General features: G+C 36.4%; 1 protein-coding gene across 3 annotated transcripts in view; it reads left to right on the forward strand.

Annotated features, from left to right (window-relative positions):
• Positions 1-22,055, forward strand: part of NLGN1 (neuroligin 1) — a 957,767-nt gene that overhangs the window by 200,046 nt on the left and 735,666 nt on the right. For 2 of the 3 annotated variants that reach the window (XR_003046029.1, XR_003046028.1), the window contains one exon: positions 4,004-4,148. The gene's annotated coding sequence lies outside the window, so the exon portion shown is untranslated. Of the gene's footprint in view, positions 1-795; positions 886-4,003; positions 4,149-22,055 lie in introns of all 3 variants that reach the window. The other variant, XM_025046070.1, reaches the window with a different exon arrangement.

Genomic DNA, 22,055 nt, shown 5'->3' on the forward strand with positions numbered 1-22,055 from the left:
AGCAGGAGAGACTTGCATGGATTCCAAACCTGTTCTCAACAGGAAGAAGGCATTGAGGAGGTAATCGCTGGTGCCTAGAGTTCTGCTTAAAGTCAGATTTAGGGAGAGTCTGGAGAAAAGTGTGGTCTGCTGTCATGTCAGCAGTAATACAACATCCTCTTCAGAGAGTGATCAAGATGGTTCAGGAATACACTTTTCTCAAAACACTAACAAATTTTTGAAACAATTAGGAATATTTTATTTTTATATTTGTCCCAGAACACATACACTTGGATAAGTATGCAGGCTGATAAGGAGGTATATGATTGTCATGTTGCTGACATTAAAATTATTGATAGTTAAAAAAATGATAGTAAACTCCCAAGGGGTTATATAGCAACTGTGAAGGTGATTGCTTGCAGAATAAATTAAAAAAAATAAAAAAACATTACTCGGCAAAATTTGTATGGCTCTTTATTTGACAACTGAATTGAAGTTATACCACCAAAGAAGTCATTCAACTTTATGCATTACTATATCTTTATTAAAAAAATAAAGAAAGAGATATAAAACATGACATTAAAGAATGGAAAATGCAAGTATGTCGTCAGACTTACATCTGGCATCATCTGCACTGTAGAGAAGAGGTTTCTTTTTTTCCTAACCATCTCCCAGATGCAATGAGTCTTCAACTGTGCTCTGGGGGTAATAGTTTGCTGCCCTTTCTCTAGTAACTGAAGGCTTTTATTCCATAGGATCTAGGGTCTGGGTGGGGCTTTCTGCTTTTCTGCAGAAAAGACCTCTTTCCTTTTCTAGGCCTGCACCACTGAGAGAAACTCTCCAGTTACCAGCCCTGTCAGCAATCTTTCTCATTACCATCCACTGGAAGCCTGTAAGGAAGAGACTGTAAGTGGGTGCAGATTCCCCTTGCCTCTGTGACTCCCAGGGTGTCTTCTCTCTTATAATTTCCTTTAGCAATTTATAAACGTTTTAGCCGAATTCTTCTTACCTGCTTGTATGTACCTGGCATCCATCCCTTCCTCTTCTCACACTCTCAATCACAAGTGAAGCATGCTCATCTCTGTTTGGAGAAAACTCTTTCCTTGGAGTTCATGCTGCTAGTTGCCCTGTGAACCTGGCTTCCTGATGGGTTCAAGAGAAGTTATAATTTTGCAGTTTATCAGGCTTTTTTTGTTTGTTTCCAAGGTGGGAGCACCACTCTCCCTATTTCCATGTCCTAGACAGAAGCACAAGGCTTTGTAACTTCTTTTAATAGTTACTGTCTTGCTCTTTTCCTGCTGCGTTTTGGGTAAGGTCTTCATTATGATCTCTGAATTTACCCAGTCCAAAGTTTATTTTTTAGTTGTTTTTATAATTATAAGTTTTGTCCAAGACTAGCTTTTTCTCATTTTTATGGTCTTGATTTATAGCTGATTGTTTTTGATTCCTAGTGTTTATTTTTTTATGGATGTCATTTCTTCCTCTCTTTGATGATATTTAATATATTTATGTTAAAGTGATTTTTAGATTGCTCTATTATTTTCAATTCGTTGAGAGTGATTTTGTCTTTTTGATTGTAATTTCTGTTAATCAACTTTCTCAATAGTTTTTCAATTATTTGGAATACTAATTTTCAGGGTCCCCTTTTTTTTGAGTAGTTGATTTTTCTGTGTGTGTGCCCATTAGCTTTCCCTAGCAATTTTATTGGTCTCTATCCCTGCGTCCCAGATTTATGTTTAACCAAATATCTGAGTATCCCATGGCCCAGTCAAATTGACAAATAAAATTAATTGCTCTGTTTCTTTTCATTTAAAAAATATTTTTAAATATTTTATTTGTTACTTATATAAGTTTGGTGTGGGAAAAAACACTTAAACATTGAATCCACACTGCTATTTTGACCAGAAATCTAGGTGAGATCAAGTTTACACTTCCATCTAGTAATACTACTTGGATAAATGTACATAGTAAAAGATATATGGTTAACAACACAAATAAATACTTGAACCAATACTACAACTTAGATAATTGTAAACAGTAAATAGTGCATGGAATTTTACCACAAAGATAATGAAGATGGATAGATAGATAGATGATAGATAGATGATAGATAGATAGATGACAGATAGATAGATAGAAAGAAAGGAAGAAAGAAAGGAAGAAAGAAAGGAAGAAAGAAAGGAAGAAAGACCAGGCACAGAGAAGAAAGAAAGAAAGAAAGAAAGAAAGAAAAGAAAGAAAGAAAGAAAGAAAGAAATAGAGATCCCAGTTCCAGCAATTACTCACTCTTTGGTAGTTCATGACTCCTCAAATTTTTTCAAGTTCTTTAAACTCAATGTCTCAATCTCCTCAGCTATGTAATGGAGATAATAAATACTACCTATTTTATAGGATTGCTTTAAAAATCATATAAAGAGCTTAGAATGGTGTCTGATATATAGAAAACTCTTAATAGATGTTGTCTCTTATGTTGTTATTATTATTATTTGTATTTATATGTGTATATACAATTAAATGGCATGTATGTCTTTCTTTGCAATCAGTTATTTATTCTTAGCGCAAAGCATGGAATAAGAACTAAGTATTCAAAGCCTTGTACATTTTTGCCCTGTACCTTTATTTCTTTATACCAGCTAGCTTGATTGCAAACATTGTGCATTAAGCTCTTTACCCATTAGCCTTAGAAACTTAAGTCTATAAAATGGTCAAGTCTGTTCATACACACACATACAAAGAGAATTTTAAATATGCCTATTAATGAAATTATGTTTAGTTTTTAGTTTTAATGACTATTAAATATATACATTTTTATGCTGTTTAAAATTTGATTGTTTGGTCATCTCAAGCCTTCAATACCCCTCTACAATACACACTTAGATATGCAATTTATAGATGGCCTTAAATCTTATATAACCGAACAAATAGAAACTATCAGACAGAAACTCCTTAAACTTCCCAAACAAATCTCCAGGTTTACCTATATCTACATTTATCTCTTTATTAGAAGGGCAATAGCCTTATTATCAGCTTTAGTTTCCAGGCCCTTCTACATTCTCAAGAACCTTATCCATCTTCCTTTTCTCTGTTACCATTAACCTGACCTTCTTTACTAGCTTCTTTCCATCAACATTTCAAAATTAATCTCTCCAATAGTAAAACCAAAACACAAAATACTTCTGACCCAGTTCCCCAGCACAGATCTCTCTATGCTCCTCTTTATAATCGAATTTCTTGAATGAATTTTTCATAATTGCTGTTTTTATTTCCTCTCCTTTCTTTCACTAACGATTAAACACACTTCATTCTATCTTCTGCTCTGAATATGCCAGAATAAATGTTTTCACTGAGGTCACCAATGTTCCCTTTGGACACTGTCCAGTTCTCATGCTGATCCTTCTCACCAGTATTTGATACTTTTCACTTGTCTTTCCCTCAGCCACCACTCTGTCAACCACAGATCCCCCCTTTATTTTTTTTTACCTAAATTCAAAAATGTTGTTGTTCCTCTAATTCTAGGCCCATTCTTGTTCCTGTTTACAAATTGTCCTTAATGATCTCTCCCAGTCATTCATACAGCTTTGATTACCATTCATCTGCTGACAATTCCAAAATACATATTTACACTGGTTTCCTGTACTTCAGGTCTACAATCACTGCTGAGTTGGTTTTCTCTACTTGGATCTCAAAGACGCTTAAAATTTGACAGATCCAAATAAAATGAATTCTTTTTTTCCCCAAAACTGTGATTTCTTCAGAATTCTCCATCTTAATAAATAGTACAATTGGCTGGCTGCTCATTTCTTCAAACAGGAAATCTAGAAATAATCTCAAATATTCCCTCTCCCTCACCTTCCTTTACGTACCTTATCAATTCTATCACCTGAATAGCGTTCACAGTTTCCCACTTACATCCATTTCCATTGTCACAGCCCTACTATACACTACCAGCATCCTGGTTTGAAGGGTGTGAGCACCACTGAATGACTGCAATAACCTATTAACTGCTCTTCTTTCTAACAAACAGGCATACCTCATTTTATTGCACTTTGCTTTATTGCACTCCATCGATGTTGCGTTTCTTACAAATTGAAGTCAAGACCTCCGCCAACAAAACGATTACAACTCACTTTGCTGCAGTGGTCTGGAACCAAACCTACAATATCTCTGAGGTATGTCTGTATTTATTTTTCATTCATTCATTTATTTACAAATGTTTATGGAGTATTTACATGTGCAAGATTACCCATGTGCCAGGCACTCTAACAAATTTAAAAAAAAAATGCTATAAATCACTTTTAAAATAGGTAGGTGAAAAATGCATAAAAAATCACTTTGAGTCAGATAGTGATGGCTGCAGCAAGGGTATTACAAAGAAGTGCTAGAGAAGTTCAGAAGAAAAGTACTACTTCCATTTTGAGGGGAAAAGGGGAAGAGGTGTCATGGAATAGAGAGTGAGCTGAACTCTACATTTTTTGACTTGAGACTATTCGGCTGGGAAAAGATAAAGGGAAAGAAGTATTTGGAGAGGGAATGCTCCAGGAAGAGAAAACAGAAAGAATTAAGACCTGTAGGGTGTATGAATGCAAATGATTGATTTTGGCTACTAGGCAGGATGCTTGGAGGTGTTTAGTAAAAGATAAGCTGAGAAATAAATGCTTAACATAAAATATTTCATGGGTGCAATTTTTCCACACTCTGTCCCCTTCCGTATATTGCTGTTTATTAGGAACATATAGAAATAGAAAGGGCCACATATGAAATTCTTTCCAAATTGAAAGAGGAAAGAGATCCCTCAGACCTCTTCAAAAACGAGGCATGTCCCAAAATAATGAAATGGCCCTTCAGTGCATATTATTTATCCAGTCTAACATTAGAGTTACAGATTACCTGGTTCTTCCTTCAACATGCAATGTTTACAAGCAAAAATTTCTATATAGGAATCAGGCTTTACATTACCTCCCTGTAACTGAAGGATCAAATACCTACCATCTTTTAGTAATTAAATGTTATAGTTAGTTCTAAGTGGCTGTTATATAAATAAACTGACATCTTAGCATATAAGAATATGGGTTTATTTATATCACAAATATTGAGTTATTCTAATACATTTTCCATTGTGAGAGCACTAGATACTTTAGGCTTGCAATCTGCCTCATGAATTTCAAAATTGTAATTACTATTATATTTATCAAATATAGTACTTTTATTTCTCTGAAACAGAGAATATGAGAAAGAAATGTAAGAGGGCAATTATCTCCAACTGCAACCTGAAGACACTTAAATCATTTGTTGTTTCCTTTGCATTAAATATTTATATTGATTTCCTAATACTGTAAGGGACACTTAACACCTCTATTTATATATAAATGACTGGAAGAATACTTTTATACTTTGGATTAAAGTAGGTTATTAAGAATTAGGTATTCTATATTGTATGAGGAAGTATTTTGCTACTTTAATGTAGTCCATAAATTATAATTAAGCATGTTTTAAACATAGTTATCCATTATAAACAGCAAAATCTACTCTGAACTAACCTTTGCCATTTTAAATATAAGACAATTGTTTAAAGAAAGGCACTTTCCTATAGCATTTCTTTCCTATACCCCCAAATCTATTTAAGATTTTGCTTTCCTTAAAAGATTTGGCCTTAAGACTCCATTTATTTTCTGCATCTCGATCTTACTTTTTTCTGGACCAAATCTTGCATCTAGCCAAATTTTTCTTAGTGAATTTAATATATCCTATTTAATATTTCTCTTCTTCAAACATGCTCAGTTCTCTAAATTAAAAACAAACAACAAACATGAAAACTTACCTTTTTTTTTTTTTTACCCCACCACCTTACAGAGTTAAAAGCCTAACTTTTTTCTTTTTATGGGTGATCTAAATTTCATACGCTATATCTGTTCGTTCATTTACATCAGTTCATTCATTCGTTCATCTGTTCATTCAAAACAAATATGCACTGAATTTCAATCACTTTTAAGGAAAATCAGATATTTCCCTCTTAACCAAGTATTTTCTGAAATCCATTTCCCTCTCCCCTCAGTCCTTAATCCCTTCCTTCTCTGAATTCTCATTATTCTTTTTATTTACTTGCATTGTTTTGTTTCATATACTTTGATTGTAATGTTTTCTTTAACCTTCTAAGTGAAAGCTCTTTGAGGTTAGTGACTGTGTCCTGTGTCTCTTTTTGTCTCCTGAATGTCTAATGAACTACTTAGACAATTCCTTTTAATGAACATTCATTAAGCACCTAATATATGCAATGCATTAGTTTCTAGAATTTATATTTCATTGGACAGTTTTAGAAGGAACTGAAAGTAGCATGAACAAACTGAACAAAGAATCAGAGAAGTGAAAGCACAAGACGTGGTTTTGCAATATCTAATTTATGTTTGCTTCATAGAAGGAACGGGAAAGAAGGGAATGGGAGAGAAACTGGAAGCAGTATGTGGTAAACTATAATTATGGCTGTAGTTTAAGTCTGCTTAGGCAGCTTTTTCAACTCTCTTCTTCTGGTAATCATCCTAGACTTTCAAACTACATTGGCCTCCTGTATATGTGAATCTTGATGGGCCCTCTTACCTGGTGTAGGGGTTTATTATGTGTCCTGGGCTTCATAAAGCAAATTAACTCTACTTCCAGTCACAGAAAGGATGGCACGATCCAAGCAAAATCATTTAAAGTCCTCCATAGGATTTATTTTCTGGTTAACAAAGTGATTTATCCTGGGGATGCCATTTGAAGAGCATATCTGCAGTTGCTGAAAGGCATCAAGCTCCAGACATAAAGAAAGATAGACTGAAAATAAAGCCGAAATAAACCCATGCAAGGATGAAGACAAGGAAAGAGAAAAACTTAATGACCTCCGTTAAGCCTCTGAATACAGTCATGGTGAGAGCTCAACATACCGTAAGCTTTTCAGTTACATAGCACAATAAATTATGTTTTTGCTTTTTAAGAGTTTGCTTGTTTTACTTAATTGTGCTTGGATTGAATTTCTGTCCATTACATTATAAAAAGAGTGAATGATGTCGAAAGGTAGTCTGTGTTTTTACTGTAAAGATGGAAGACCATTGAAGATTTTGAGAAATGTTAGTTAATCAAAGTTACGTCACTTTACTATTCATCCATTCTCTGATAAGCCTTTTAAATCCAAAGGTCTTTCTCCTTTATCCTACTCAAACTTTTTCCTGCTAAATTGTTGCCAGATTCAACAGCGCTTTCTCAGTTTGTATTTTCTTTGGTGTCAGTGTGTGAAATTGAAAATGTTTTCTTTCAATAGGGCTAAGCAGAATGGGCTTTGTGTCAGACTTTAGTCTGAATTCAGCTTTATCGTGTTTTAGTTGTGGGATCTTGAATAATTCATTTAAACATGGGGCTTCAGTTTCTTAATATATAAAATGGGGTTAGTAAACCTACCTCATAGTTTAGTTGTGAAGTTTAAGAAAGTTAATAAATAGTGACTGAAATAAAGTGTTTATGGTGGGGTAGCTAAATGGTAAAAAGTATAATTTCTCACTTTCTGCCAATAGGTAAACACTGATAAAATATTTTGGGTGAATGCTTTCATATATTATTTTTACATTCATGTGCAGTATTTTTAATTTTTTAAATTAGTGAATAATATCCAAATAATTAGTTTCTTCCTTTGAAATATTTCTGATGTATTCTCTTTCCATTCCAATTGTCAGCATAAAGGTCCACTTGTCTTAAAAGTTCCCTCATAATCCTTTACCATTATTGGCCGCCCAACCCTGGTCCTAGGCAACCACTAGTCTTCATTCTATTACTAGAGTTTTGTGTTTTCTAAAATTTTACATCAGTGGAATCATGAAGCAAGCAATCTTTTGTATTGGGCTTCTTTCACTTAGCATAATTTTTGAGATTTGTTTTTATAGTATGTCTTTCAATATTATGTTCTTTTGTGTTAATGAGTAATATCCCAAAGTATAGATATAACACAAATTGTTCATCCAATCATGAGTCAATAAACATTTAGTGTGTTTTCAGTTTGGAGCTGTTATGAAAAACTATTGCTATGAAAATTTGCAATCAAATCTTTGTGTAGACCTATACATTCGTTTCTTGTGGTAAATACTTATGAGTGATATTGCTAGGTCCTATGGCAAGCATATGTTAATTGTTATAAGAAATCATTAAACTATTTTTTAAGGTGGATGCACCATTTTGCATACCACCAGCAATATGATGGTATGTTACCATTTATTCTCAAAATTTTTTGGCCATATATTTGTTCTTCTTTTAGGCCTGTTTTATATTATCTGTTTATTTTCTTTCAATTTTCTCTGTTCTTTACATTGGGTAATATCTTTTATTTTACCTTCAGTCATCCCATCATTTCACATTTAAGCTCATCCAGTAAATTTTTAGCTTTATACATATCGTTTTCCAGTTTTAGGATGTCCCTTGATTCTTTTTATTATGTATATTTCTTTGTTTAAATTTCTTGTTGTTGTTGTTGTTGTTTTTTAATTCACTGCAAGCATACATTCTTTTACTTACTGGCTGTTTTAAAATTTCGGTTGACTCATTCCAACATATAGATAATCTAGGGTTTGGTCTCAGTTGATTTTCTTTTTTTTCGAGAACAGATTTTATTTTCCTGAATTATTGGAATTATTGTATGTCAGGTAATTTTAGATTATATCTTGAACAGTATGAATATTACATTATGGAGACTAAATTCTATTGATTTTCTCTAAAGAGTATCATTTCTTTTATTTTAGCAGGACATTATCTTGGTTGCATTCTAGCTGCAAAGTATTTCAGCAATGACTCCAATACTAATTCAGATCTGTTCTTTAACTACGCTGTTATGGATCTGTTGCAAATATGTGTGGTTCAGAGGTCAACCAAAGATGCGAGCCGACAAAATTTGAGCATTCCATGTTTGTTTATTTGGTTTTCCTTGAGGTTCTTCTTTTTTCTCGATTTCCCCTGAGTTAAATCCTCAGATTCCCCAAACCAAGGAGTCACTGGTTTCCCCTCACACTGACTGCTCTGGGCCCCAGTTTATCATCTGCAAAAATTGAGAATTCACTCTGTTCAACCCCTCTTCTCTGTATTTGGATTCCCTATGAGAATCTGCATGTTTCTGTCTACTATAAAGTGCTTTTATGTAGCTGCTTTTTTATGTTATGCTCAGAGTTTATAGTTGTTGTCTTTGTGAAGGTCAGTCTAAAAAGAGATTATTCAGCCAATACCAGAAGCCAGTCCTTCATATTTCTTAAAAATTATAGTGTTTATCTAGAAGACAAATTTATTCAGACCATTAGCTCTTTATCCTTTTGTCCACATATTTTGGTCAAATTGATCCTCTAAGACTAACTAGAAATTCAGTCCTCAATCGAGATTTTTCTAGCTGCCTTGGATTGGTGTTCTCTTTCTCCCACCTTCCTCCTCCTCTTTTATACTTATTGAAGTTTTAGACAGTCCTTGACATCAAAAACATATTAACTTCTTTTTGTTTAATACAGAATAACTAAACTTCAGACATTTACCAGTAATCTTCAACTCAGTTTCTCCTAAATGCCTATCAAATATAAACTTGAACCAACTAATAATTGAAAGCCATATTCTCATACCCGTTCAATCCTTTTAAGTTCAGGAGGATAGTGTGTGGTAATGGTAAGTTAATTCAATTTGGAGTCAGAGGGCATAGTTTTAAGCCTACACTGTTATGCCTTGGATCTAGACTTTTTACCCCTGTGTCTTAGTTCCTCCATCTGAGAAATAGGTATACTAAAACCCCTACTTCACAAAGGTGATATGATTGACAATATCATTCATCTAGTTGCTCTTGTTCAAAAACCACAAATATTTTAAAACATTCTCTCACATTCTATAGCCAATCAGTTTCCAAGTGTTTCTTGTATTAATGCGCTACTCCTAATTTCTTTGTTGCCGTTGTTGCTATGTAGTTTAGACACCTGCATCTCTTTTGTGCACTATTGCAATAATTTCATAACTGGCTTCCCTGCATTTGGTTTTACCTCTTCTCAATCCACTCTCAATGCTGCTACAAATTTTTCTAAGAGGCAAATATATCACACTACTTCTTTGCTGAAAGCCTTCCACTGGCCTTGGTTAGGGATCAGGTCCAAACTTCATTGCCTGGCACACAGGTCCCCTCATTATCTGACCCTTCTTATTCACTTCTTGCCACTCCCCTACATGCCTCCCGTTAAACTGAGCTGCATGCCTTTAATAACACATTTTGTGCACCAGTGAGCTCATGTCTTTACATATGTTGCTCCTCTGCTTGGAATGTCCTTCTCTGGAAAGTCTTTTTGTATTATGCACAAAGGCATCATATTGTCTAGGTATGATTTTACCTGAGAGATATTGTACAAGTGGAAAGGGACCATGTTTCATAGTTCTTTTGATCTTTCAATAATGAGATAATAGATACAGACAGGAGCTCAAAGGATTGGTGAGTGAGAAGTCATTTAATGAATAATACAAAGCAATCTTGACTTTCTTATGAACTTTTATAACTGCTTCTATAAATTTCAGGTTTTTAAAATAATTATAAAAAAATGAATTTTAGAACTTAAGAAAAAGAACATCACCTAGATACATTGTTTAAAATAGTAAAACTCTGGGAAATGAACAAAGGCAGAATCTAAGTCATGTGTAATAAAGTGCCATTGGCTCTTAAATGAACAAAATATCTTAGAAAGTATGGTATCATTGCTTTATGAACACATTTAGGGCTAATATATGCCCATTCTAAACATTATCTCAAAAAAGTGGGACCTATGTCCTATAATTATGGCTTTAATGTATTTTAAATAAGAAATCTATTTTGAAGAAATGCCTTTCAAGAACATCTGATCACATTCCTAAGCTTTTATGTTCAACTGTTGGCTAAAGTCAGAGATAGTCTGTAATCATGCCTCCAGAATTACTATTAGTGAATCAAATTGACCTCATTCATTCATTCATTCATTCAACTGTGTATAAAGAACCACAATGAGTCAGGCATAATTCCAGGTGTTTGAAACACAGCAATAAACAAAACAGACTAAGTCTTTGAGTTCATGGCATTTACCTTCTTTCTGGTGAGGAGAAGCAAATAATAAAGAAATAAATATAGTTAGGTTATAATAAGTACTCTGAAGCAAATATAAGAAGTTAAGGAGACAGAGAGTGCAGGGGAGGAAAATGCTATTTTAGATACGAGTAGTCAGTGAAAACATCTTTTGAAAATGACTTCTGAGCAGAGACCTGCATGAATGCAGGAGGGAGTCATATGCCCATCAGGATGAAGAGAGGTTAGGCAGAGGAAATAGCAAGTGTAAAGGTCCTGGGGTGAGAGATATTTTGGTAGCCTGTAAACAAGTTAAGGGAAACAAAAGACCCAGAAATAATGGTGACACAAGATAGACTGTGCAGTTGCATAATAGGAGGTGCGTATCAGTTACATTCCCAGTAAAGAGAAATAATTTCTAGCTGAGAGGAATCTTTTAGGTAGTATTTTTGGTAGTTTTCAGTAAATAGGCATGGTGATTTGGACAAACCAAGAGAAGAAATCATTATAATTGTCCTCGGAGACCAGCAAATTATATTTTTCAGGACAATGCAGAGATTAGGAAGAGGAATAATGGGAGAGAAAGTTGAATAAAGATGTCTGGAATTGAGAGCATGCTGAATTTGGATCGTAGGAAAAGGAGTTTGTATTTCATGGTAGGCCATGCTACACAGACTGTGTGGGATGAAGAGGTGGTGTGTGGACAGACTAGATCTGGAGACCAGGTAGATTGTGGCCAAATGGATATTATATACTACCAGACTATGCTGGTAATCCTCGAAGTCAGGATATGTCTTTTCTGTAATAATAACACCTATATCTTTTGTCTAGGTTATAAAGAAACACTGCCAGGAATCTGTGCAGGTGTTACACTTGGCAAATGCCATAATTTGACAGATAATTTAGCTCTATCTTTTACTTTTTTCTGAAATATGAACTCTATTTTCTCCTATAAACTCTCTCAGTATATTATTTATATTTAACCCATTTTAAGTAAAATACATATGATTTATGAGGAAAGTTGAAGTAAAATTTCATCTAAGCCTAATATTCTATCAATACTTTTTCTTCTGAAGTGGAAAGAAAAAGTGCTAATCTCCTGCTATGAGTCTTTGGGATTTTCCAAAGAATGAGTAATGTTTTCGCTTTTTCTTTACTTTAGAAGAACATGCCATTTAATTTTCTTTATATATATAATTGCTGGGGGGAAAAATCTTCCCATTTAATGACTTTCTAGACCGAAAGCAAACTGAGTCTACAAAGTACTGTACAGAGGTGTCTGAAAGTACAATACGATATTTGCCCTCAAGCCTAACTTCCTTTTCCACTATTTTTTATTTTTATTTCTTGGAAAAGAAAATTTACCATCACAACAATTAAGTAATACACAAAGACATATAGAGGTGATTTTACTACTTCTCTAGTGATTCCCCATCCCACTTTCACTTACTAAATTGACTCTTTTGAGTCAATATTTTCAGAAAATGCTAACACTTTACCTATATGTTATATTAAGATCCATTTCAAATCTACAGATGAGCAGATGTGTTTGGGCAAATTTCACAGGGTTTTTATTTCTACTTAACTTTACAGAGTTCCAGTATTCATTCCAAATAATATCTGACATGGTAAAAGGGAGTAAACTTGAGCATGCTTAATATCACACCTATAAAGACCACATGATTTGCAATGTAAATTGATTCCAATTTCCTACATTTTATTGATGTCTTCATCACCTATTCATGTGTTTAATTTTTTCTTTTCTATCATCCACATTTAATATAATCACTTACCCTAAAATTAGTTAATAGAAGACAAAGTACCAAAAGAAAAAGAGAAGGCAGGGGAGTCCTAGTAATTACTGTCAAAGCATAAATGACTTTCATGTAATAGTTATGTATGCAATCAAATTTCGCGATGTTTTTAACACTAACCCAAATGTCACTACGTATACTAAAGTTTGAATCAGAAGAGAAAAAGCATTATATAGATACTAACAATAGAGTGAACACTAAAAAATTACTTATGTGCTAAGTGCTTTACGTGCATTATTTTAGATAATCTTCACAACATTCTTATAAAGTAGATACTATTAATATCCCCATTTTTAGAGATAAAATTTAAAGTTTAGGGAGATAAGTAACTTGCACCACACAATCACAAATGAGATGCAGATACAGGTTTCAAACTCAGGCAACCTAATTCCAGAGTCTCATCTTTTAATACCAACAAAAGAAGAAAAAAATAAAAAAATATAACTTCTTGCTTTTTAATTGCTTTGAGAATCAAACGATATGGGATGAGTTTATTTCCCTCAGGAGGTTTGATTGGGAAAGTGGAGGAAAATAGGCAAGAGAAGTTTACTCATCCGCCTCTATATACAGATTGTGATACATTTTTTAACTTTCTTGGGCTTTTTTGTAAGACTCTTGAAAATGAGATAATAGTGTCCAGCTGATACAGTGTACCTGTGATAGAATAATGAAAAAAACACTTTATTTTAAATTAATTTCATACTATAAATACTATAATTTCATACTATAAATAAATGTTAGAAATGAAAAAGCTTCAGTCATTAAGGTTCTGACATTGACCTCAGTTTATGCGCTTAGAAAGTGGTACCCACAGCCTTGGGTTAAGGGACAGTATACAAAACTTCACATTCTGTAAATTATAATGGCCAACTTAATCAAATCATCCAATTTCTTTTCTAAAAATTTGATTCTGCAGTTATAATTATTCCTTATATCAGCCTACTTTAGTTGTGTAGTCTCATGAAAGTTGAAAGGCACTTTTATTGATATTGGAATAGGTACTTATATCTTATCTTTCCTGGGAAATTCCGGTGTATTCTAAAAATTCCAGAGAACGTTCATGGGATTTAGAATTTAGGCAAACTTGGGCAAACTACAATTGTCACCAAGAATCAGATACAGTAGTCCCCCCTTATCCGTGGTTTCATTGACTGCAGTTTCAGTTACCCTCAGTCAATCATGGTCCTAAAATGTTAAACGGAAAATTCCAGAAATAATTTATAAATTTTAAATTGCTAGCTCTTTTGAGTAGCTTGATAAAATCTCATGCCGTTCTGCTTTGTTCTTCCTAAAACATGATTCATTCTTTTATCCAGCTTCTCCATACTGTATATACATGCTACTCACCCCTTAGTCACTTAGTAGCTATCTAGTTTATCAGGTTGACTATTGCAGTATTACAGTGCTTGTGTTCAATTAACCTTATTTTACTTAATAATGGCACCGAAGAACAAGAGTAATGATTTGGCAACTCAGATATGCCAAAGAGAAGCCATAAAGTGGTTCCTTTAAGTAAAAAGTTAAGTACAGTACAATAAGATATTTTCAGAGGGAGAGATACCACACTCACATAACATTTATTATAGTATAGTGTTATAATTGTTCTATTTTTATTGTTAGTTATTATTAATCTCTTACTCTGCCTAATTTAGGAATTAAACTTACATATATAGGAAAAAATATATAGTATAGATGAGGTTTGGTACTATCTTCTGCCTCTGGCATTCACGGGGTGGGGGATCTTGGACTGATCCCCCAAAGATAAGGGGGGACCACTGTACATTTCTTAGCTGAATAAAATTCATTTTCCTGGAAGCAATATTGAAATCTACTACTTGTCAACACACCACCTAAAGGTTACTTTTTAAAAAGGAAAAATGAGTAGACTGAATTTTAAAACTATACAGGAAAATGAATGTGGTACGAATTCCTTCTAAGAAGAAGGAATGACAGGTCATATTTAAGATTGTTTTGAAAAGTCAGATCACATATGTTGGAACCTTAGATTTCTTTATTTATTGTTATTAATTAATTAAGAATGATACTTCAGGGCAACTGCATTTCAAGTATTGGTTATCGTAAAATTCTTTTTCTGGAATTTTATAGATTAAAGCATACATGTGATTAACAAATGTGAAGCAAGCTGTTAATAAGAAACTCTTTTCTAGACCCTCACTGATTTCTCCTAAAGATTTCCTACTGGTGGATTTTTGTTGTTGTTGTTTTATTACACTTACAATCAGTTAATTTAATGGTTGTGTTGGCATGACCTGATCCCCCGACTCACTTGCATTTAAAAATTCACACAGAGAAGCTTGTAGAAGGTGAGTAGCTGAAAACAATGTGGTATAGTGAGTCACACGGATCACAAAAGCTAACACTTATTAGCTATGTTGAATTTTAAAAAATCACCCATCCGGAGGCAGATGTGGACGCAGCCAGAGGGAAGAGGCCAAAGGCAGTGGCGTTGCATTTACACTACCCCCACTAACGGGGCCAAAACAGAAGCTACAATTCGGAGCTTATTCTGCCTCTAGCTGGTGGAAACAGAAACTGGGGGAGAGTAGTGGGGAGAGTTTGGTGGCAAAAGATCTACCAAAGGAGGAAAAAAATAAAATAAAATAAAATAAACCCTGAAAAGGCACGGAGAAGGCTATTGCCTCTAACTCTGCGCTCACAGTCACCAAGACGAAAATGCTCAGAAGGGGAGCACAATGACGCCAATAACAGAAAAACTCATTGCGTCCGAGGCCTCGAGGCTCGGCGTCCCTGTCGGTTCACTCACACGCTACTCCGAGGGGTTTGGTGAACGTCACACGTGACGCCCCAAGGCCCTTAACCAATTCTGCTGCCTGGGGTGCTGCGGCCTGCGGGCCGAGGTTGCTGGGTCGCTGTGGGAGGAGGGAGAGAGGGAGGAGGGTGGAACTTGTAAAGGGAGGGACCACCACCAGCATCGCGTCTGCGACTTTGGACCCGCGCCCCCAAAAAGCCCGCCCCCACTGCGATAGCGGCTCTGACCCTGGGAAGGAGATGGCAGGGGAGGAAATCGTGGCTCTGAGGGGCAGGACGGAGTCTGAAGGATGAGTCTAGCTTGATTCAGACTCCTGCACCCGGCAACGGCACGGAGAGAGGCAGGAGGAGGAGAGGAGGTTGTGCTGTGTGTGTGCTCGCGTGTGCGTGTGTGTGTGTGTGTGTGTGTCTATGTGTGTGTGCGCGCGCGCGCGCGCGCGTCTACAGGTAGCAGCGGCGGCGGCGGGGACCGGAGCGGGGACGCATCTGCAGCCACCTCCCCGCCTGTGATTTTCGGAGGGGATTGCTCACTTAGCTGACGGATCTGTACCCTCGGGAGATCTTCTCATCCTTTCTATTTCCACGCGTCTTAGGCGTCTTCCAGTTTCAAGTGCGTTTTGGGTATTTTATTTTATTCGTATTTTTTTCTTCTTCCTCTACATCTCGGGAATTCTGCATATTGAAGCAGGTGGCTCCTGATACGAAATCTTTGGATACATTTGGCTTGCCAAGTTTTTTCTTTTCCCCGTCCCCTCCGTCTTTCAGAGGCATCTGTGGTGCTTTTCTTTTTGGATTTCTATGCAGAAAACGTATATATGTTTATATACCGACCGCATAACATATAAATACAGATACGCGTGCCCAAGCACTTGGTTTTCGTCTCTCTTCCCGACAAAGCGGAATGTTTTGGAGCCGATGGATAACGAGAACAGTATTAACATTCTTCTGAGCCTGTTTTTTAAAAAAGGGAGGGAGCATGAAGAATTGTTTAACATTCGGCCATCGTTTGGCTGCACACTAAGCATCTCGAAGTATTTATGGTTGCAGATCAGGTGCAAACGGGGCTTAGAAAGGTAAGGGAGCTCCCTGCGTCCTCAAAGCTCCGGCGTTTATCTTAATCCCGGGATTGCCAAGAACTTCCCACTCCCCTGCCTCTCTCTCTCTCTCTCTCTCTCTCTCTCTCTCTCTCTCTCTCTCTCTCTTTCCACCTTCCACCTACCCTGCCCTCCTCTCTTCTCTTCTGAACGCTTTACCCTTTTCCACTTGCGAATTTGGTGGTGGTGGTGGTGTGTGTGTGGTGGTGGTGGTGATGACGGCGGGGGGGGGGGGGGGACGGGGGAGTTTGCGGGGTTGCTGGAGGTTTAATTGTCTGTTAAGAGTTTAAATGCTTCTCTTTCTTCCTTCTCAGACGATTAACTGAGTTTCCCAATTCCCTTTTAGCTGTTTTAGGAAGCCCATATTGTCTTTTTGAGAAATAATGCTACCTAGGTAGTTGTTTTAAACATCTCTTGGTGCCAAACCCTCACTTCTATCCTCTGGTGAAAATAAAAGCAATGAAAATATAAACTTTAATGAACTGGGTGGTTTCTTTAGCACAGGGGTTCGTGGAACTTCCCAAATGCTTATTTTCATTTAAAACCAAACCAATACCTCAAGAGGAATCCACTCTGGAGGAGATTCAGCTTCCGTGTCTGCATAAAGCCAATTCATTTTACTTGGAGGGTCATTAACCAGAGTTGAGCGAGATAGAACTGAGTCTAGTGTAGGGAAAACTACGCGATACTTAATTCTTTTTTAAAGCTACCGTTTACACCATGACCAGTCCCTGTTTAACTCTCCGTTCAGCAGACGCGTTTTCAGACTCGACCTTTGGGGCAGAGGTGGGAACTTGCCCTTATTTTTTTTTTTCCTCTCCCTCAAACCTCCTTCCTCCTCCGTTCACCATCTCACTCCCTGGCAGTCTGCAAATTGCCCATTTTGCCCACCCCTCCTTGTGGGTCCTTCTCTGCTCATCTCCACTCCTGCCCCTTCTGTCCTCTTTCCATTGGCACTTTCAGAGCAGATGCATCTTCTCTTTTCTTGGGCTTTCTCTCCCGCCTCTATGCGCCCGGCTCCCCGCGCCCCCCACCTGCCCTGGCTTTCCTCGCCCCTCCTCCCGCCTCTCCGCGACGCCTTGACCCTTCCATCCCTTGTCCCCGCCTGCGGGCGGGGGCGTTGTGTCCCTGCGCTGACGACCCAGCGGCCAACGCTGAGCGTGCAGAGTGATGTGTGAAGAGACCGCGGGAAAGGCGAGTCGGATTCGGGGAAGGCCAGAACAGCCGGTCCGAGCCAGAGAGACCCGGAGGAAAGGGAGAAAGCGAGAGTGAGGTGCGCACGCTGCCCGAGCTCGGGCTGACGAGTGCAGTCACCTCCTACGCCTTAGAGCGGCGCCCCAGTCACTGCAGCTTTTCACCCCAGAGCTGTGCCCAGGGACCACCGAGACCAAGAGCCGAGCCACCGGCAGAGAGGTACCAAAGAAATCAGGAAAAAAGAGAGCGGGGAGGGTTTCCTGGGAAATACGGAGGCTGAACAGATGGAGGAACAATGCCACCTCCAGAAGAAAACCTTGCCTGAAGCCGAGGCGGAGCGCAGACCAGCTGCCTTCAGCCTCCTGCTCTCCCCAGGTCCTCCGGGCTAGTTCAGGGGGGTGGTTCCGCCTCTTAGTTTGACCGGGATAAGAAAGTTGCTCTTCCGCATATTTCCTAAGAAGCGGTTTTCAGATCTGTGTGGTTCAAGTCAAAATGTCACTGCCGAGATGCCCCTCGATGAGCAGCAGCTAGATTATGCATTATTGGGCAATAAACCCTCCTGGGAAGAGAAGGTAGTCCAAACATTTCGAACGCTCTCCACTCGCTCCTGTCTGTCCAACACAATGCTTTGTTAATAAAAATGAAAAACCACCGGCAGTGAATTTAAAATGATTTAGGTTGAGATTTTTAAATTGGGAATAATTTATTCCAGAGGAGGTTGTTAGCATCTTATAGAGATGGGGGAAGTTATGTGTATAAAATTTGATTCATTTGTTATTATTCTAAATCATGAGCAGTTGGCCTCTACCAAGGCATTACACTATTTTTTCTTTTTCATTTCTAGGACTATAGTATTACATGTAGGACTTAGGAAACATGAATTCTGATAGCCAGCTAACCCTGTATCTATTACTCTGCATTTTTACAGGTATTTAATATACTAATTTTTCTTCTTTTTATATTGAAACTACAGTAGACTATTTTCACTTTAATAAATTCTCATGCTGTACATGAAAATTACAGGGTCATAATGAATTTCTCAAAAAGTAATTGTGCTTAATTATAAATAGGATCATAGGTGTGGGTACATGTGTTTGAGTGTAAAATGTATAAAATGCCTTGGCATTTCAATCAGCCATTACAACCTAGCAGAACACTAGCTTTTTGAAATGTGCTTAGAATCAAGGGCCATGCACGTATTTAAAATATTAAATGTTAAGTACAAAAACATTGTTAACTGTTCCCTTGGCAGAGAATGAATCTAAGTCTATCTGCACTGCTGAGTGATTGAGTGATTCACAGAGAAAGTAGAAGTTAATCATTACTCAGGCCTTCTGATTACATGGTTTGATTAAAAGAAGTAACTGTTTTCTGTAAGCCTGCTATTCTACAGTTAGTCTTTCCAATCCTCTTAACATAAGCAGAAATTGAGTGAGTCAATCTTTCAGCAGCCTATACACTACAGTTCCTGCAGTGTGGGGTAATGAAAGCTCTCTTTAGCTCCTGGCCTTTCCAAAGCCTGCCTCCTTCCACTCGCAAACTATTTTGTGTCAATCTTATCTGTATTCCCTCAGTGGGGTTTCGTTTTTTGAAAATTTCCTTTTATATTGAGGTGTAACATATTTTCAAATGTAAACGTCTGGATTGTTTTGAAATCGAAGGTGGAATATAAACTCACAGAAGGTAGGCTAAGAATTCCATTTGCTGCAAGTAGAGTGTTTGAAGGCTCGATGACTCTTCGTATGGCAGGGTGACTTCTCTGACTTTATCAAAAGTCTCTTTCAACGCTGAACTTCTCATATTTTATTCCACTTTTATTGTTTCTACATGGTTATCCAGTGGCAGGATCTACGTCTTCCTTCAAATTTTCTTAAATCGGTTATTTAGGATTTTTTAAAATAATAATTAAGTAACTATAACTAGAGAATGCAGATATGAATCTAAGCTAAGATTTTTTTCTCACATATATCTTAACGTTATTGATGACTTTTTGTGAGTCTGATATTAGTACAGATTTAGATATGATTGATAAATACCACTTGAGTTTCCCTATGTTGAAACAAATAATTTAAAACATTTTTTTTTAGCAAAGCAGAGTAATGGTTTATTTCTAGATTTCTTTTTATTTTTATACAAAATAATTACTTTATGAATTACCTAACAGATGCTAATTTGTAGTTTTTGTAATCAAAACACAATTGGAATTTACAATAAGGTTTAAAACCATAACAGTTCAATAATATACTTTTGCTACATTTTGAAGTATTTTGAAGTGAAATTTGATGTCTATTTCTGTCTTATTAGATTATAAATTGGATGATTCCTATTTGAATTCCTATGGCTCCTGTTATATTTTAATTATATGTAAATGGAATTACCCAAGTCCAGTTCACCAAACTTATTTATTTATTTATTTCTAAAACACAGGTCTGGTCTTGCAGATCTCTTATTAACAATGGCCAATGGTTCTTTATAGTTTGGATGTAGTTTGGATGCTAAAGTCCAGAACAATGATGGCATTGAACTCTTTTCATAATTTATTCTCCAATTTTCCCTTTTAGATTAAAACACCTTCAACCTGGAACTCCTCCCTAATTAACTTATTATTCCATTCATAAGACTCTTACTATTTTCCCCAATAGTACATACCACTGTAGGCTTCTGTGCTTTGCTTATGCTAATATTTCTTCAAGGATTACTTTCCTCTCCCCTCCCCACCTCCACACCAATTGTAGGAGGAGATCACATTTTGTTTCATTAGAATGTTCTTTTGTCCATCACCCTCCTTCTCTCCTGTATCCTTACTCTGAGCTCCCAAAACATTTTATTCATACCTGGAGTAGTCCGCCTTTCACAATTCTGGATGGTTGGTTCCCCTCACTGGATAGTAAGTTTTCAGAGGTCAAGAACCATATCTGATTTATCCTTTTATTTAGAATGCTTAGTCCCATGTCTGATCATGATAAATGTATTATGAAAAATAATAAATGTGTTATTTAGAAATACATTTTGGTTATGAGGCAGCAGAAAACCTGACCAACAGTGGATTAAGGAAATAAGGGTTTATCTCACATCATAAAAACTCAAGAGAAGACATTCGGTTAAACACTTAATCAAGGAATCAAGCTTCTTCTGTTATCTTGGTACTTTTCTTTTCATAGTTGTAAGATTGCTGCTGTGCCTCTGACATCATGTGTGCTTTTAGGCCCCACAAAAGATAACAAAGAGTATTTTGGGTCAGGATTTCTCAGCTTAGGCATTAACATCATATTGGACCAGATAAGTCTTGTCTTTATCATAGGGGAGTGTCCTGTACATTGGAAGATAGTTAGCAACACCTCCTGCCTCACTTCAACTCACTAGATGCCAGTAGCACACCCCATTCACCTATCCAATTATGACAGTCAGGAATATTCCAGACATTGCCGGATATCTCTTAGATCATCATGGGTTGACACCAATTACTCCAGAGTCAGAAAAAAGGCAATTCCCTGTTTCCTATCCCCACTTTTTCTGTGCATTGCAGTGGTGGTTAGGATCTGTTTGTTTTTTGTTTAATAAATGATAGAGAACTATATGAAAATATTTTCTAAAAACAGGAAAAAAGAAAGAAAAGAAAAAAGAAAAAAAGAAACAGGAAAGAACCAAACAAGCCTTTTCTTTGAGCATTTTTTCTTTTTTTGTGATGTAGACATTCTCCTCATAGACTTCTATTCTCATATCACTTCCAGAAGCCTGTCAGATGGCCACTTCTAAGTACATGAGAACTTGGGAAATATATTTTTAGTGTGACATACCACTACCTTGGAGAAAATTAGAATCTGTGAAAAAAAGAAGGGAAAATGTATTTGCTTTTGAAAACTAAAAATGTTTGACACTATGCCCGAATAAATGAATATATAAAATTTATCTAAGTTCTTTAAAAAGGAGATAAAGTAAATAGCCGTAAAAGAGAATTGATATAATTTTTCACATGATAAATATTATTAAAATAACTGATACTACTCTGATTTTTTTTCTCTCTCTAGATGATATTTCACTTGGAAAATAACTGGGCAGAATGAGGGCATCTTGTTCTTCCTAATTTTTTTTTTTGTCAGACAGAACCTCATCTCTGGTTTA

The sequence above is a fragment of the Pteropus alecto genome, unplaced genomic scaffold (genome assembly GCF_000325575.1).
Source record: "Pteropus alecto unplaced genomic scaffold, ASM32557v1 scaffold33, whole genome shotgun sequence".
Lineage (NCBI taxonomy): Eukaryota > Metazoa > Chordata > Mammalia > Chiroptera > Pteropodidae > Pteropus > Pteropus alecto.